A 16,436-nucleotide genomic window follows, 5' to 3' on the forward strand; every position below is an offset into this window, starting at 1 on the left:
GAGAGGCGAGGAAGAAGGGGAAGAAGAGGGAGAAGAAGAGGAGAGGAAGAAGAGGAAGTCTTCTCCTCTATTCTTTCTTCTCTTCTTTTTTCTTCTTCTTCTTCCTCTTTATTTTATCGGGAACGAGGGTCGTCGAGAGGTCGAGGAGCGGTAGAGGAGAAACCCTAAATAGAAAGTATCGTCGGTGTGAGATACATGTACCGTCGGTGTCGGACACTACACCCACATCCCACAAGTGGCGCGGGCTTCGACGCCCACGTCACTTGTGGGACGTGGATGTAGTGTCCGACACCGAAGGCCACATGTATCTCACACCCACGATACTTGCTAGCTATTTAGGGTTTCCTCTACCGAAAAGAAGAGGAAAAATAAACAAGAAGAAGAAAAAAGAAGAAAAAGAAGAGGAGAATAAGAAAGGAATAGTGGAGAAGAAGAGAAAATAGAATATATTCTATTTTCTCTTTTCTCCACTATTCCTTTCTTCTTCTCTTTTTCTTCTTCTTTTCTTCTTCTTCTTCTTCTTCTTCTTCTTCTTCTTCTTCTTCTTCTTCTTCTTCTTCTTCTTCTTCTTCTTCTTCTTCTTCTTCTTATTCTTATTCTTATTAGCCGGAAGTAGAGAGAGGTTTCCTAGTGTCAAAGTATTGAAAAAATCCATGCCTTCATCATTAGCCGGAAGTAACTAGGGCATGTTGGTACGAATTTCTGCAAAGTTGTTCTGGAATGGAGTCCCGGATAGAATAATCCGCCTTTTGGTACGAATTCAGCAAAGGCCTTCCAAATAGCGATATTCGGAAGGCTCTTGCTGAACTTTGTACCAAAAAGCAAATTATCCTATCTGGGACTCCGTTCCAGAACAACTTTGAAGAGCTTCGTACCATCATGCACATGTTACTTTCGCCTAATGATGAAGACATGGTTTTGTTGAATCCCTTGACACTAGGCAACCTCCCGACCCCTCGGCGATCCTATCGAACATGAGAGGAAGAAGAGGATAAAAAAAGAAGAGGAAGAAGAAAAAAAAGAGGAGAAGAAAGAATAGATGTAGTGTCGTCATTGTCGATATATACCCCCTCCCGATAGCTTACTATGATTAGGTAGCTAGTTCTACGTTTGGCACTAATATATCCATCTGTCATGTTTGAATAATAATTGCCATGTTGTAAATATTTGTAGAAACTATGGACACCGCCCTAGACGAAGCAACAAAAGAAGCGTTGTTGAGGGACATAATCGCAGAAGGAAGTGATGCCATCTTGTTGTTTCTCAACGAAACCGATGGTCTGGAAGGAGAGGGTGAACAAGCTGGCTACGGTGACCTAATGCCGGTGCAAGAAGAAGAACATGAGGACGGCTCCGGTGACCCAATGCCGGTGCAAGAAGGAGACCGTGATGACGGCTCCGGTGACCGAACCGAGTCCGGCCAGGTATATATATTAGTTAAGCCTATGCTGACAAGCTGATTGATGCATTCATTGTTTTGGTATGTACACATATTAATTAAGTCTTTGTTCTTTTTTCTAGCCCTCCGAATCGAGCACAACTTCGGTAAAGAGACGAGGCCCGAAGAAAAAGTTGAGCTCGGATGAAAAGTTTGAGATCATAGCAATCGCGCCCGACGGCCAACCTATTGAACCCCTCCGGACAAAGAGCGCATTTGTTGCTCAGTGCGGGGTTCTGGTTAGGGACAAGATCCCGATAAGCATCCAGCAATGGTTTAAGCCGGCTACAGAAGACCCTGAGGTGTCTTATGTCAATGATATGCAGAAAAATGATCTTTGGACTGAGCTGAAGTCAAATTTCACCCTACCGCCTGAGGATAATCCAGAGAACCCAGTTAAAGAGAAATTAATCAAGTCTTTTGCTCTGAAGAGGATGGCAGAACTATTCAGGAGGTGGAAGAAAGAGCTGAATAAGTTTGTCGAAAATAATGAGACACCAGAATTCAAGGGCAGATATGAGAAGATCAGAGATCACTGGCCCGCATTTGTGGCCCACAAGACATCAGAAAAGAGTAAGAAGATGTCGGCGACAAACAAGCAAAATGCTGCGAAGAAGAAGCTTCACCATCGCACGGGGTCAGGTGGCTACCTCGTAGCCCGGCCTAAGTGGTCCAAGACTGAGAATGATCTGGTTCATAAAGGGATCGAACCAGAGACAATTAACTGGCCAGACCGTTGCCGGACTTGGTTCTTCGGGGCTGGCGGAACACTGGACCCTGTAACAGGGAAGTGCATTTGGACGAACGATCAAATGGACATACCAGTCAGTAAGCTTAAGCAGTATATCGAAGCAGCGCAGGAAGGGACGTTCTTTCCAGACAGAGAGAACGACGAGCTCACAATGGCCCTCGGGAATCCTGAGCACCCTGGACGGACACGAGGCACGCCAGGCTCCATTCCGTGGAAGGTTGGGTTTCCGGACGCAGGCGGTTACAAATCCCATGAGAGGAGGAAAAAAGTGCAGCAGACCCAAATACAGGCGCTGCAAGCAAGGGTAGACGCGATAGAGGAACGAGAAGCAAATCGCAGCAAACGTACTGCCGAAGCCTCCCCCGAAGCTACCCCGCCATCTCAGCGCAGAAGCAGCGTGGCTTCCACCGAGCTGCTTCAGCTGGAGCATGCCTTGACGGCTCCTGCCAGCTATCCCGTGGATGCTATAACGGAGTCTCAAAATTGCCACCTTATGACGCAATGGATGAATTTGAAGGTCAAGGCGGCTGTTGGCTCTGTTTATCCTACTGAACCCGGCGCAACTTTTCACTGCCGGCCGATTCCAGAAGGATATGCTAGGGTGATGGTGGATGAGATAACGGAGGGATTTGAGGACCTCCAGCTTGACCACCCTACCGGTGAAGGGGAGACTCGGCTGGGGTCTGCTCTGAAGACTCCATGCCTATGGCGGAAGGAGCTCATCAACCTTCCGAACTGGACGCCACCGCCTCCTCCTCCTCCTCCGGCGAGTCAGGGCACTCCGCCTCCACCGCCTCCTCCTCCGGCGAGTGACGATCAGGGCCCTCGGCCGGCTCCTTCTCCGGCGCGTGGCGGCACTCCGCCTCCTTCTCCGCCTGCGCCGACGCGCCCGAGCAGCCAGCCTCCTCCTTCTCCGCCTCGTCAGCAAGGGCGGAAGAGACCTGCCGCCGCTCCAGCTGCTCCGGCGCGTCGTAGTCCTTCTCCTCCGCCGCTTAAGCAAGTAAAGAAGACAACCGCTCCGTCTGCTCGGTCGGCGTCTAGCAGTACAACCAGAGGCGGGAGGACATACAGATTCGGTCCTTCTCTGAAGACTCCAGAGAAGTTACCATATGAGAGGACCCTGGAGGAGAACGCCGAGATCGCGCGAGAAGAAGTGAGGAACTTCTTTGAAGGGGTGAAAGCAAAGAAACATCCACCTCCGGAGGAGAAGGTAGATCGGGTGAAAGTGAAGCGCACTCTGGCTGCCCTGACAAAACCACCGAAGTCTGATCCGCCGAAAGGAAACTATGACCGCATTATTGGAAAGGAATTTGCCGAAGCGGAGCGGTCGGGAAGTACTGTCAGTGATCAAAGGCTGAAAGAACGACGAGCTGGGAAACAAATTGCCCAGCTCGGCGAACAAGCGAAGCAATCGTGCCCCCCGCTCAAGGTGCCTAGCCACAACGTCGATAATGATCCGAGGATGGTGCCCGGTTATAGCAATCTTGCAGATTACCTGCCCGACGAAGTACATTATGAACCCATGGAGGTGCAGATACAAAGATACGAGTACGGGAAGCCTCTCGTCAAAGATGAAAGATCTCTATCAACGATGATGCGAAGATTGCATGATTGGTACTTGAAAATCTGCAGAGACTCTGGGGGGAGGAGTACTTTGTATGTGAAAGTTAAAAAGGAGCATGACCTCGTTGGAATTGATCTGTTGCCTGTTCCATTTGAGGAGTTCTATCAGTTTTTCAATCAATTGGCCCTCGATAAAACAACGGTCGCCTGCTACTGTCTGTAAGTAGTACTACTTCTGTCATTAAGTTTCTCTATATAGCTTAGCTCTTTCATTGCATGTATTTATAATCATCCTCACTATATTATGCAGATTGAAGATCGCCGAATTGAAGAAAAGACAAGTCGGTGATATTGGGTTCATTAACACATATCTCATAGATGCAACTCAGGTTAAACTTCATGCCGCAGCTACCGAGGCCAACTTGCTACGATCGTTCGTAATAAATCAAAACAAAGATATAATACTCTTTCCTTACAACTTCAGGTGAGTGTTACTGTCTTGTGCGTATTCGGTTTCCCTTATATATTAGTCAAGGTTATAGTAATGTAATTCATGAGTTATGCATGTGTGTGCAGTTTCCACTATATTCTCCTAGAGATTAAGCTTGAGCAGGGAGTAGTAACCGTCTTGGACTCTAAACGAAAAGATCCCAAGGAGTATGCGGACATGACTGAAATCCTCAAGAAGTAAGTTAAATCGATCATTATCCACCATATCAGCAACTTTGTTCATTTCCTGATATCAAGTAATTGTTTTCTTTGTCCGGCAGGGTTTGGAGAAAATTCACCAAAACAGTTCCGGGACTGCCGAAGGAGCTGGAATTTAGACACCCGAAAGTAAGTACTATAGTAGCATGTTCCGCGCATCTCCTAGTGATTCAAGCGCTAGTTTCATCAATACCATTTAGCATTCTTGCTTATCAGTTTGATTGACCTCTATTTCTTGTAAAGTGGTTGTGGCAGGAACAAGGGAATGATTTCTGTGGATACTACATCTGCGAGTCCATCCGCCACACGACCTGTGAGCGGGGCGGGTACTCTAACGAACAATATGAAGTACGTAAATAACAACATTCACAATTTTATTTTATTACCATCATTTGTGTTGAGTTTCATTCATTTATATATATATATATGTATTGACCCCCTTCTTCAAATTAGATGTTTCGGAAGCGGGATGAACTCCTAGCACCAGCTCGCATGCGAGCAATTCAAGAGGAATTGGCGGCATTCTTTCTTGACCACGTGATCCCTGAAGACGGAGAATTCTATGTGGACCCTGAGTCCGTATGATTATATTTGTAAGAGATAATTATTGTATATATGTAGCCGGTAGTGTCAGATAGATATACGAGAACTTGTTGTTCGACCAATCTCTCGGAGAAGGAGAGGTGGTCGATATCACTTCTCTCTGTATATATGCATATATGTTCATGACGATCTTCTGTTTCCTTCGTTTGCTTACTAGCTAGCTAGCGTGTCTAGTCCTCTCTATATACGTATGTATAGTACGTAGCGTCGACCAAGCACGGACATAACAGAGGACACTTCTCTCTATTAATTATAACTAGCTAACACAATATATGAAACACCTAAATTAACCCCCCAAAACCCCCAACCCCCCCCCCCTTTCAAAAAAAACAAAAACCCCAGCCACAGAAGTGCTGACGCGTGGATGCCTATTGGTCCCGGTTGGTGCCACCAACCGGGACCAAAGGGTCTCCTGACTGGGCTCTGCGCACTGCCCACGTGGAGGGCCTTTAGTCCCGGTTCTGGATTGAACCGGGACTAAAGGGGGGAGGTATTAGTACCGACACTTTAGTCCCGGTTCCGGAACCGGGACTAAAGGCCCTTACGAACCGGGACTATAGGCCCTTTTTCTATCAGTGTGCCCCCCTTTAGTCCCGGTTGGTGCCACCAACCGGGACCAAAGGCCGCCGCTTCCCGCCCTTTCGGCTGCTGAAAAGAGGCCTTTGGTCCCGGTTGGTGGCACCAACCGGGACCAAAGAGGGGCATTAGTACCGGTTGGTTTCACGAACCGGGACCATTGCTCTGGCTATATAAGCCAACACTTGCGAAATTTTGGCCAACCGCTCCCATTCGCCCCGACGCCGCCAGGCCATTCATCGTCGTCGTCGCCGCCCCGAGCCCGTCGTCGCCCGCTCCTCGTCGCCGTCGCCCCGCGCCGCCGCAGGCCTTGTCCCCATTGTTGCTTGCGCCATCGCCGGCCTCCTCCTCGTCGCTGCGTGCGCCATCTCCGGCCCCGGCCCGCGCGCCCCCGTCATCGCTGTCGCCCTGCCCCGCCCCATTCCTTGCCGCCGAACGCGCACCCCCTGCCCCGTCGCCGTCCTCGCCGCCGAACCCGCACCCCTGCCCCTCCCTTGGTCCGGCCGGCGCCGCCCCTCCCCTGTTTTTTCATATGCTTATTTTTTTCAGATTATATATATATATGCATATATGTTTGTATGTTCTCTGTGTATATATGTATATATGTTTTGCTTTCTGATTTTTCATATATTATATGCTTGTTTTTGCTTCAGATTATATATATATATATGTATATATGTTTGTATGTTCTCTGTGTATATATTATATACTTGTATTTTGCTTTTTTATAAAAATGTATATATGTTTGTATGTTCTCTGTGTATATATGTTCATATATGCAAAAAAGTTAGATTTATATATTTAGAAAAGGATTATCTATATAAAAAGGATTATCTATATATGTTCGCCGAATTGAAAAAAAAATCGGTGATATTGGGTTCATTAACACATATCTCATAGATGCAACTGAGGTTCAACATCGTCCCGGAGATACCGAGGCCAACTTGCTACGATCATTCAAAAAAATGAAAACAAAGATATAATACTCTTTCCTTACAACTTCAAGTGAGTGTTACTGTCTTGTGCATATTCGGTTTCCCTTATATATTAGTCCAGGTTATAGTAATGTAATTGATGAGTTATGCATGCGCGTGCAGTTTCCACTATATTCTCCTAGAGATTAGGCTTGAGCAGGGAGTAGTAACCGTCTTGGACTCTAAACGAAAAGATGCCCAGGAGTATGCGGACATGACTGAAATCCTCAAGAAGTAAGTTAAATCGATCATTATCCACCATATCAGCAACTTTGTTCATTTCCTGATATCAAGTAATTGTTTTCTTTGTCCGGCGGGGTTTGGAGAAAATTCACCAAAACAGTTCCGGGACTGCCGAAGGAGCTGGAATTTAGACACCCGAAAGTAAGTACTATAGTAGCATGTTCCGCGCATCTCCTAGTGATTCAAGCGCTAGTTTCATCAATACCATTTCGCATTCTTGCTTATTAGTTTGATTGACCTCTATTTCTTGTAAAGTGGTTGTGGCAGGAAAAAGGGAATGATTTCTGTGGATACTACGTCTGTGAGTCCATCCGCTACACGACCTGTGAGCGGGGCGGGTACTCTGACGAACAATATGAAGTACGTAAATAACAACATTCACAATTTTATTTTATTACCATTATTTGTATTGAGTTTCATTCATTCATATATATATGTATTGACCCCCTTCTTCAAATTAGATGTTTCGGAAGCGGGATGAACTCCTAGCACCAGCTCGCATGCGAGCAATTTAAGAGGAATTGGCGGCATTCTTTCTTGACCAAGTGATCGCTGAAGACGGAGAATACTATGTGGACCATGAGTCCGTATGATTATCTTTGTAAGAGATAATTATTGTATATATCTAGCCGGTAGTGTCGGATAGATATACGAGAACTTGTTGTTCGACCAATCTCTCGGATAAGGAGAGGTGGTCGATATCACTTCTCTCTGTATGCATATATGTTCATGACGATCTTCTGTTTCCTTCGTTTGCTTACTAGCTAACTAGCGTGTCTAGTCCTCTCTATACGTTTGTATAGTACGTAGGGTCGACCAAGCACGGACGTAAGAGAGGACACTTCTCTCTATTAATTATAGCTAGCTAACACAATATATGAAACACCTAAATTAATCCTCCAAAACCCCCAAACCCCCCCCCCCCTTTCAAAAAAAAACCCCAGCCACAGAAATGCTAACGCGTGGATGCCTATTGGTCCCGGTTGATGCCACCAACCGGGACTAAAGGGTCTCCTGCCTAGGCTCTGCGCACTGCCTACGTGGAGGCCCATCAGTCCCGGTTCTGGATTGAACCGGGACTAAAGGTACAGGGCATTAGTACCGACACTTTAGTCCTGGCTTGGGAACCGGGACTAAAGGCCCTTACGAACCGGGACTATAGGCCCTTTTTCTACCAGTGGAGGGTGATAATTTGGGCATATGAATGAACTGTATAAATTTCATGTCATTTGGATATATAAAAATGGTACTTCATTCACAATGCTTCTAGGTGGAAAAAGACTTTGGAAATTTGCCGAGGAAGATTTACTGGGAAAATGGAGCTGAATTTTGTCACGAGGCAATGATTTGGATAGGAAAGAGTGCCCAAAAAATTTGAGGGCAATCAAGAATATATAAATAGCACTTCCTTCACAAAGTATTGTTGTGAATAGAATAGGAAAATGAATATTGTTGAATTATTTTCGAACTAGGCAAGGAAGGATTTTTACATATTTGACGAAGATATGACCCAAAGAATTTATGAGATTTTTTGGGGAATTTGGGGAATGACAGAAATATAGGTTGCCTCACAACCTAGGGCAAACATTGACACATGGACATGACACATAGGCAAAACTGATTAGGTGGCGCCTAGTCATAGCAATCCACCACAATTTACAAGGTAATGACCATATATATTGGTCGTGATCAGCTAGAAATAAGGCAGCAGACCAGTGATGTCTGCTTTATGACCATTTCGTGTAAGGAAATTACGACCTTTCTGACCAAAATGGTCGATATAGTTGAGGGTTTGGAGCCCCCCGAATAACTTTTGACCAATTGATCTCAAATGGTCGTAGATCTATGACCAATTCTTACAGGGTCACTGACAAAAGGTCACTAGTTGACATATTTCTTGTAGTGATACCGCAGACACAAGAAACAAAAAGTTATATGTGACACCTTGAATTTTTTTATTGTTGTTATACCCTTTATGAACTCACATAAATTACCCATGAGGTAATTTACCGCCATGTTAAAATCATAGAACATAAAGTATCTCTATCACTTGACCTAGAAAATGAGGTCCAAATGTTTGAAAAAACACACTTAGAACCCCCTCGAGAAGAAAACAAACCTGTATGTGTGCGCACACATACAACCCATTATTCCATAGCACCGTGACCTAACCTCACTCTGTTTTTTCGAACTCCATGCATTGACACAAAGTATTTCTAAAGCAAACTTGCTTGAGCATGGGAAGCAACAATCACTATGATTGACGTGTGGAAAATCTTGGAGTTGTTAGTAGGTTGCCAGTTATTGTTACATTGATCCCATGTGATGGCTAAGCCACACACAAAAAAAACCACCTTGAAATATTATTTGCTCTAGTTCACTATTCAAGTGGCTTAGAGGATACTAGAACCTGAGGGCATATTGTGGTAGTAGATGACGAATTCCAATTTCATGTAGTTAAAACTGGCTTTCTCATAAGGACGTCAAATAAAACAAGTTTAAGTAGATTCAACTAAACATACCTTTGCATTTTAACCATGCAAGAGAGATGCATACAAGTACGAGAAAACTACTGCTTAGAACTGGCAACATAATCCTAACTGCGTTGCCTTTTGGTCTTTTACTTGTGCCATACATACATATACCATAAAAGAAAAGCATAATAATTGATACAACTAGAAGTTTATTAGAAAAGACAAAAACAACAGTAAAAATGGCAAAACTAGTAGTAGAAAGAGACAAAATGAAAGTTTTTTGCCACCTGCTGCATCTATACCCGCAAGTCGAAGATAGAGCGTCTCCCCACCGTTCTCGAGTAAATTTCCCGTGTCAATGAAATCCCCAGCCCACAGCAAGCACATTGTCGCAGCTCCTCCGGATATGCTCCTACTGACATTGCAATGCACATACCCCACACAGGAGCGGTTACGGTTGCACTCCGCCAGACACTCCTCAGATGTACTTCTGCCGCCTCCAATGAGCGCAAATTTATCTGGTGACCTCATCCCCAACACGGCCAAGTAGCGACTGCTGCACCTGTGCAGCAGCTCCTTCCGCCGGCACCCCGCCAAGAACCTGCCATTGGTCCACTCCAACTTGTTTGCTGGCTCAAAGCCATCTAGGCACTTGCAAGCTGGGATCGGCACCACTGTCTCGTCACGGTAGCCATACGGGCCACAGTATCCATAGCAATTGCATTCAACAGACCAGATCGAAATGACAACCCAGATCGACGACCTGCTGCTCCAGATCTCAATCCGATACTGACCAGAATAGGTCAACACTATCCTTGTGGGTTGGGCGCCATCAGAGAGGCTATATGTGACATAGATCTCATCACTGTTGTCGATGATGGTCATGTACATGATAAGATCACTAACGTTTATTGCCCCTACTAGCTGTTGTTTGCTAAAGCTAAACACTTGGTTCCTCGTCCATGGGTTGCTACGGGTCACCAATGTTAAACCGTATGTTGTTAGGATAAGAAGGTTGTTAGTATCTAGGGTTATGTATATCCTCTGTAACAACTTTTGTGTATATCCGGCACCGTCGGAGCCCTAGATGGCTGAGTATATAATGAACTCAAAGGCCGCCGTTCCAGGGGAGCCAATCTAATCTACATCTCCCTAGTTTCACATGGTATCAGGCCCTCTCGCATAACTGCTCGATGGGTTCTCCTTCCGCTGGCACCATGACCTCCTCGGCCATGACCTCCTTCGCTCTGCCGGCTTCCCTCTCGGCGACGTCCACCTCTTCCGTTACTCCTCCCTCTGCCAGCCTCGTCACAGCCAAACTCACCACTTCCAACTACCTTCTGTGGAAACCACAATTCTCCCTCCTCTCCGCATCGCCAATGTCACCGGCTATGTCGATGGCACTTCTCCCACTCCCCCTTGGCTCCTTCCACCCGATGACAAGGGGGAACGTGCGCTCAATCCCGAGTATGCTATCTGGTACCGTCAGGACCAAATTGTTCTTATCTTCCTGCTCGCATCCCTCACTGATGATGTTCTCCAGCAGGTTATTCTCTCTGACACCTCTCGCGCCATCTAGGCGCATCTTGAGGAGATATATTCTGCCCATTGTCGTGCTAGTGTTGTGCAGATCAAGCTTGACATGGCCAACTTCCGCAAGGCCAACCTATCCATGGTGGAATAATTCGCCAAGATCCGCTCCTACACCGACCAGCTAGCGGCTGTTGGGCGTCCCATGCGGTATGATGACATCATCACCACCGTCATCATCGGTCTTGACAACGACTATAAGCCTCTCATTACCGCTGTTACGACCCGGATCGATGAGATGACCCTGGGGGGGAGCTCTACTCTCACGCTCTCTCCTTCGAGTGTCGCCGCGAGTACCATGCTGCTCGCCTTCATCTTCATGTCGGTGGCTCTTCTGTCAACTACGTCGCCCACGACAAGAACGGCAACAACAACAACAACTGCGGTGGCAACCATGGCAACTACCGTACCAAGGGCCACGACAATCAAGGTGACCGCGGCGACTACAACAACAACAACCGCAGTGGTAATCATGGTGACTGCGGTGGCAATCGCCAGCAGGGTGACTACATCGGTAACCGCTGTGGTGGTGACCGTGGCGACTATGGGGGTGGTGCTGACACTCGCGTCCAATGCCAACTCTACCGTGGCCCTGGGCATTATGCCGGGGAATGTGGCCAGCACTACAATCATACTTTTCAACCCCAACACTCCAAGATGGCCAGCCTCGCGGCTACTTCCCCGCCGTCCATCCTCAGTGACCCGACCTGGTTCACTAACACCGGGGCGTCCGACCACATCACATCAGATCTGGATCGCCTCACTATAAGGTAGAAGTATCCGGGGAGGGACCGCATCCACACCGCCGACGGCTCAGGTTTGCACATAGCTCATCATAGTCATGCAATCCTTCCTACCCCTTCTACCAACCTTAAACTTCACAACATCTTACATATCCCCGATGCAGATAAAAATCTTCTCTCTGTTAATCGCCTTTCCATTGATAATCATGCTTATCTAAAATATTATCCAACCCATTTTCTTATGAAGGATTTGATCACCAAGAGGGTCCTTCTTCAAAGAAGATGTGAGAATGGACTTTATCCTATTCGGCCTTCACCTTTTGGTGCCCTATCTTCGGTTCGCCTCTCTGTCGAAGATTGGCATCCTAGGCTCGGCCACCCATCCACACAAGTCGTTCAACATGTTTTCGTGTTCAATAAATTGCCTTATTCTAGGAGGTCTATGATGCATGTGTGTAATGCTTGTCAACAAGCCAAAGCACATCAGTTACCTTTTCATAGATCTTCAAGTGTTTCCTCGTTCCCGTTAGAACTTGTTTTTTCGGATGTGTGGGGACCTGCCAAGACTTCTTCTGGTCGGTTCCAGTACTATGTATAGTTTATTGATGATTATAGTAAGTTTGTGTGGATCTATCTCCTTAAAAGAAAATGTGATGTGTTTCATGTTTTTCGTGATTTTCTTGCCCATGTTAAACATTTACTGTCTCGCAAACTCATATGCGTTCAATCTGACTAGGGTGGAGAATACGAGAAACTTAACAATACTTTTTTCGCCAACTTGGCATTACACATCACATATCTTGCCAACACACACACACACCAGCAAAATGGTTCCGCCCAACGGAAACATCGTCACATTGTTGACATGGGTCGTTCCCTCTTATCACATGCGTCTATGCCTTTGCGGTTCTGGGATGAGGCGTATATTTCTGCCTGTTATCTCATTAGCCTCCCTAGCCTTGTCATAGGCAACATGAGCCCTATGGAAAAAATATTCAATACTAAACCCGACTACAACTCTCTCCGCACATTTGGTTATGCCTGTTGGCCCAACTTAAGGTCATACAACAATCAAAAACTTGCTTTTCGGTCTCAACAATGTGTGTTTGTCGGCTATAGTATTCGCCACAAGGGCTACAAGTGTCTTCACTTGCCCACGGCCTGTGTTTACATTTCACGTGATGTAATCTTTGACAAGAATATGTTTCCGTTTGCCACTGCCCAAACTACCCCTGTTCCAACTCGCATTGCTAAAAATGCCATTCTCCTATTTCCGCATGACCACCTAAGTTATGGCACGTCTATTTCGCGAACTAACCTGGATGCAGGATCATCATCGCCACAGAAAATCCCAACTACGGGATCCCAACAGGATCCGGGCGCTGGATCTGGAGCAGATCCTTCCTCGGATCACGCGCTATCAGGCGACAGTGACGCGTCCTTCCGCGCGACAGGCAATAGTGACCGGGGCGAGCCCAGTCTCCAGTGGGCCGCGTGGCGTCTGCGGATGGGAGGCACATCTCCTCGCCAGCATCACCTGCCTCCCATGCACGCTCGTCCGCCGACCTGGCGGGACCTGCCTCTGGGTCGACCGTCTTGCGGATGGGCCGGTCCAGGTGCCCTCTGTAGGGCGAGAGTCTGCTGTGGGGTCGCCTACTGATCCCACCTGTAGCTCGGGATCCGAGACAGATCTGTCGGCCGCCCCTACACCAGCTCACGACGCGGGATCCCAGGTGGATTTTCCTACACGTACGGCTGCATGCGCCCCTGCTGGATCGTCTTTGGCATCTGGATCCGCTGCTCCAGCTCATGCAATGGTGATGCGCACCCGCAACAACACTCGTACTCTTCTGCAGCGCAAGGATGGTACGGTCACATATGACCCGTCTCGCCGTGCGTTCTTGACGACCTGGGAGCCTACTGATCACTGTGAGGCAGTGACATCTCAGGAGTGGCATCGCGCCATGCAACTTGAGCTTGACGCTCTACATCAGAATGGTACCTGGACTTTTGTTCCTCCTCCATCTCGTGCTAATGTCATTGATTGCAAATGGGTTTTCAAGCTCAAGCATAAACCCGATGGCTCTGTGGATCTTTGCAAGGCACGTCTTGTCACCAAGGGGTTAAAACATGGCTATGGTTTGGACTATGATGATACATTCAGCCCGGTTGTCAAACCTGTCACCGTTCGACTGGTTCTATCCATTGCAGTCTCACATTGTTGGTGTTTGCGTCAGATGGATGTTCAAAATGCATTCCTTCATTGCATTCTTCAAGAGGAAGTATACATACGGTAGCCCTGGTTTTGTTGATCCCTCCGCTCCTCAACACCTATGAAAATTCCACAAGGCTATTAATGGTCTCAAACAGGCCCCTCAAGCGTGGTATTCTTGGTTGAGTTCTCGGCTGCAGCAACTTGGTTTTTCAGTGTCAAAGGCTGACACTCACTTATTGTCTTCAATCGTGCTGGTGTTACTATCTTCATGCTCGTTTATGTGGATGGCATCATTGTGGCAAGCTCCTCTCCTATTGCAACCACCAAGATGCTTGCTGATCTTTAGGCTTCTTTCGCTCTTAAAGATCTTGGCCCGTTGCACTATTTTCTTGGCGTCCATGTGTAATCTTCAAGTGAGAAACTAGATAAAGGCAGCGGAACACCTCTCTCTCTAGAAGACAACACAAAATACCGTAGTTTGGTTGGAGCTCTTCAGTACCTGACACTCACGAGGCCGGGCATCTCATTTCCAGTAAATCATGTTTTTCAGTTCCTTCATGCACCAACAACTACGCATTTATCGGCTGCTAAGAGGATCTTGAGATACTTGAAGTACACGTACCATGGGACTTTCTATCATGAAGTCTCCTTCGATGCTACTGAGTTGTTTCTCAGATGCAGATTGGGCAGGGTGTTGTGATGATCGTTGATCTACAGGAGGTTTTGCTGTTTTCCTTGGTCCCAACCTTGTATCTTGGAGTTCAAGGAACAAAGCTATGGTCTCTCGGTGAAGCATGGAGTCTGAGTAGAAGGCCCTTGCCAATGGAACGCCGGAATTAATCTGGATACAATCAGTCCTTGGTGAGCTTGGTGTTTTCTTGTCACGCCCTCCTGTTTGTGGTGTGACAATATCGGAGCCACATATCTATCTGCAAATCCGGTGTTTCATGCCAGGACAAAGCATATAGAAGTGGACTTTCATTTTGTTCGAGAACGCGTTGCTGCCAAGGCACTTGATGTTCGGTTCATATCCTCCAAGAAACAAGTGGTTGATATTTTCACAAAGCCGCTAGCCGAGACTTCATTTGTTTCAAATCGGTAGAATCTGAATCTTCTTGTAGGAAGTTCAGATTGAGGGGGGTGTTAAACCGTATGTTGTTAGGATAAGAAGGTTGTTAGTATCTAGGGTTATGTATATCCTCTGTAACAACTTCTGTATATATCCAGCACCGCCGCGGCCCTAGATGCCTGAGTATATAATGAACTCAAAGGCCGTCATTCCAGGGGAGCCAATTCTAATCTACATCTCCATAGTTTCACAACCAAGCTCTCCCCGTCCCTCAGGAATACTTGGAGGGGTGTGTCTGGGTTGCCACCGAAGGAAAAGCGCCCTGGCAAAGGGTCGCCGGGGCCCTTCCAGGATACCAAACGATCGCCAATGTTGCGCAAGCTGTATTTGATCTGTATCTCCATCCCCGGGAGATGCATATTCGTGGGGTGGTCAAAACTCTGCCACCACGTGGTACCGTTCGCCGACTGGACGACGAGGTTGCCGCTGTTCAAAAGCCGTTTGTAGTGGTTATGTTGGCCGTTGTCCAAAGGACACGGCCATCACTATTACCTTGGGAGATAATGAGATTGGAGGTGTTGGCGAGGGAGAGAATCGGTGCAGAGGAGGTGTTATTAGATATTGGAGTTTCACGGTTGGCAACCCAAACAACTGTGAGCTCAGATATGTGGTTGTACCATATGCCTAGGTACAGCTTGGCTGGAGTGGAGTTGGAGGGGTTGAAGAAGCCCAAGGCGAACATGCCACCGTCAGAGACGATGGTTGTGCCAGGGGATAGCGGCTTACCGGAGACAAGGCAATCGTCGGAAGCACTCAACGGCAGGAATATAATGATCAGGGCCGTGGTGTAGCAGAGAAGAGCTGGCGAATCCATTGATTGTTCAGCCAAAATCTTAATCACTGAGCTGTAAGCCTATGACTAGCTATAGGCTATATATAGATCCTGCTAAATGTAGAAAGCACTGGCATGGAACCTTGGCCTTACAAAGGACAAAATGCTCGGAGGCACGCATCATTCACGAATGTCGGACCACGGAGGCAGGTGCCGCAAACCCTAGCCGCCCCTTCTCCTCCCTCCCAACCCTAGCCGCCCCTCCTCCTCCTCCCTCCTCTTCCCTAGCCGCCCCTCCTCCGCTTCCCTTCCTCACTGCCGCCTGAGGCACCCGCCGGGCAAGCCCGGCGCGCCAAGGATGGTGGCGGCGGGGCCTCGGTTGCCCTGCCTCTGCGTGGGGAACCCTCGATCTGGAGCGGCGGCTTCATTGGCAAGGCACAGCCGGCTAGCAGCCATGCGGGCGGTGGATCTGGCGTCCCGGCCGCGCTGGCGACGGGATCCGGTGGTTGTTGGCGGACGGCGACGGTTTCTGCGGTGACCGGTGCGCGTGATTTGGCGCCTCCCCTCCTCCCCTGTCCGGCGTGCGGGCCAAGCCTCGTCGGGCCGCGCTCCCTTGGGTCGCCAGTTCTGTTCAGGAGGCACTGCTGGTGGCGGGGA

At 47.7% G+C, this 16,436-nt stretch overlaps 1 pseudogene; it reads right to left on the minus strand.

The window, feature by feature from the left end:
* LOC123101546 (putative G-type lectin S-receptor-like serine/threonine-protein kinase At1g61610) overlaps positions 1-15,824 on the minus strand; it is a 34,730-nt pseudogene extending 18,906 nt beyond the window's left edge.
* Between the last annotated feature and the right edge of the window lie 612 nt (positions 15,825-16,436).

Source organism: Triticum aestivum, chromosome 5A (genome assembly GCF_018294505.1).
Source record: "Triticum aestivum cultivar Chinese Spring chromosome 5A, IWGSC CS RefSeq v2.1, whole genome shotgun sequence".
Lineage (NCBI taxonomy): Eukaryota > Viridiplantae > Streptophyta > Magnoliopsida > Poales > Poaceae > Triticum > Triticum aestivum.